Genomic DNA, 3,317 nt, shown 5'->3' with positions numbered 1-3,317 from the left:
TTGTATCTCTCCAATTCTTAAAATTAACTTGAAAGTTTCTCCAAATTGCACCAACCACGTTTATTTTTAGAAAAACTAAAAAATCTGTTTTACGAAAAAGGCCAACTTTAATTTTTTTTATATCACGCATACTGGCATGCTGCAGGTATTAAAATTTATTTTAATATCGTTAATAAACATTGTCTTTATTTTATTTTGTATTATTCAAATGGAAATTTTCATTTTTCATAAATTTTTTTGTTTGAATAATTATATTAAATTTAAATAAAAATTAAAACCAATAAATTAATTGAATTAAATAATTTAATTAATATTAATAATAATATAATATTTTATGATTATAATATTAACATTAATAATAATAAGTAAGGTGCAAATTGGGTCGATTAACTCAATATAAAAAAGGAAATAGAACCAGAAAGCTGATAAACCAGGTTACTAAAATCATCTGCCCTCGGCACATCGAGACATTATCACCAGCAATATTGGATGAAATTATAGACTAACAATGACAGAGACTTGATGTTCTTAATGCCAGACTGCGTCGGTACAAGCAAAGTAGTGCACGAAGGCAACAAAACCGAAACTTTCAGACAAATGAAGGAAGGTTCTATCGTGAACTGAGAGTAAAGTCAAATAACCACCAAGGCACCGAAGTCCCTCAATTGGAAGATATGACTAACTACTGGTCGGGCGTTTGGGGAAAAATGAACAGATGCAATTTGGACACTGCGTGGTTCAAACTGGAGGAAGTAAGGGCAAGCAATAGCCCTGAAATGCAACTGACAAACATCAAAGCTTTAGATGTTTCAGCCGTCTTGAAAAGGGCAAGTAATTGGTAAGCTCCAGGTCCGGACATGGTGCACAACTTCTGGTACAAGTACATGACGAGTGTGCATTTTGCGTTGGTAAGGTGTTTTCAGAAGATCATTGTATACCCAGATCTGATGCCAGGCTTTATGCTCCAGGGTACTACTTATATGTTACCAAAAAAAAACTCTTTAAAATCCATCTGACTTTCGGCCGATAGCCTGTCTTCCAACAATTTACAATGCCGCATGAATATTTGCTTGAAATCTTGAAACTTTACAAAATCTTCCCACGCATTATTGACTTTCTGCGTCATACGATGAAGCTATAGGGTACAAGAATCAAGTACTTTGATCATGGGCAACCAAGGATAACTAGATCAATACGGTTATATTTCAAGGAGACTCCTTCAGCGCATTATGGTTCTGTTTAGCGTTGAACCCATTGAGAAAAACGCTAAACAGCATGTCTCATGGGTTCAGAATTCATGATAATGAGGATGGTTATCAAACTACCCATCTTCTTTAGTTGGATGACCTGAAGCTGTACGCTAGTTTAGCCCAGAAACTGCAGCAAATGATCGATGTCACAAAGCAGTTTGCCAATTATATCCACATGGATTTCGGACTAGGTAAATGCAGAACAGCGCATTTAATCAGAGGGGAATTAGGGACCGCAGAGTTAGAGAACGAGTTCGAAAATGACATCGAGGCAATGGCTGCAGGTGAATCATATAAATATATGGGTATTGTTGAATCTAAGGGTATTCAGCATGCGATAGTTAAAATAAGCCTAACGACTGCCTTCACTACGTGACTCAGATTTATGAAGAGTTTTTTCAACTGGACTAACGAAATCAGGGTAATCAACAAAAATGCATTCCCTGTTCTCACGTACTCCTCCGGGCTCATAAAATGATCTAACACCGACCTTGAACATTTAAACAGAATTGTTCGCGTAGAAATGAAGAAGCACCGAATGCACCACAAAAATGCAGCGATTGAAAAGGTAGCTCTACCACAACATATATGGGATAGAGGCGTTGTAGATGTTAAAAACGGCGTGAGTCACAAGTTATACAGTTGCGAGACTATTTTAACAGCAAACGAAATGTTCCGCTTTACAGTGCCGTCCTTAAAGCGGATCTTGACTACACGCCCTTAAATTTTCCCTCAGATGCGGCCTTGAATATCAGGGCAGAAATTATAGAGGAATTAGGAATACAATTGAGGCAGAAAGCCATCCATGGCGAGCAGCCTAAAAGTGGATAGTGAGGCATTTAATATTTGGCTAAGAAAGGGTGTTCTGTATCCAGAGACGAAAGGATTCGGCATTGCGTTACTGGACAAAGTTTTCAACATCAGGAATTATCGCAAACACTTGTTAAATCAAGATGTGGTTGACCGATGCCGATTATGTGGAGATACCAACGAATTCATCGAGCACATTATTAATGTCTGTCGCGTAATGACTCAGAGAGAATATAAACACAGAAATAATGATGTAGCAGGCATTATACATCAAGAAATTCCCCTAAACCTAGGACTCTTAAAAGAATGTATGCTTTTCTATAGATACATTCCAATGCCCGTTTTAGAAAGCGGAGATTACATCTTATATTGGGATGTTACTATCCAACCGGATCATTACATCCCGGCCAATCGACCTGACATCGTGATGCGAGAAAAAAAGGTGAAAGAGTCGACATCATCGATACTGCTTGCCCGCTTAACCGAAATTTGCAGTCAACCTATACAACTAAGATCCACAAGTATAGCGAGTTAAGGCATAAAGTAAAGACCATCTGAAGGAATGTGAATCATGTATCTATTCATCCCATTGTATAACCGGGTATAACCCATTGTATAACCGGGTACACCCGAATAAAAGTTTAATAATGATAATAATAATAATAATATCCATTTTATATACGCATATATAGACGCATTCATGAAATTAAGAATCACACGAAACATTAAAATAGCTAATTTTTTCAATTTCTTTCAAAGTGAGATCGAGATATAAATAGAAGACCATTGAAATTTTCCGAAGCTTTCAGATCGGCAATCATCGTGCAGCAGAAAGCCTGAGAAAACCGAATTTCGGGTCGTGCATTTTCGGGTGATACCTTTTATCATACGTTTTATTGAGTAGCTGCAAAGTTTTAATTGTTTAATAAATATCGTATATTGCCCATATTTTTAATATGTTTATATGCAATAATTAGTTCAAATTGTTTCCCCTGTTTCTGTTTGACTGATCCGTCAAGTAGAAGGTTTAATAATCTTGCATACATTTTTCCAGATTTTTCCTATCACTTTAATAAATAAAAAAGACCGTTGGGTCTCACATACCCCCATGTACAGCATTAAAGTACCAAAAAACGTTTACTGCGCGAGTGTATAAAAAATTCGACCACCACTATTTAAAAATTGCTAACTTTCTAAAAACTTTTTAAACACACTTTTCTATTTCGGGATCATTTTATGATATTAATTATTAATAAA

This window comes from Belonocnema kinseyi, chromosome 7, assembly GCF_010883055.1.
Source record: "Belonocnema kinseyi isolate 2016_QV_RU_SX_M_011 chromosome 7, B_treatae_v1, whole genome shotgun sequence".
NCBI classification, from domain to species: Eukaryota; Metazoa; Arthropoda; class Insecta; order Hymenoptera; family Cynipidae; genus Belonocnema; species Belonocnema kinseyi.
The sequence above is the reverse complement of the archived record's forward strand: the minus strand, read 5'-3'. Positions refer to the sequence as shown.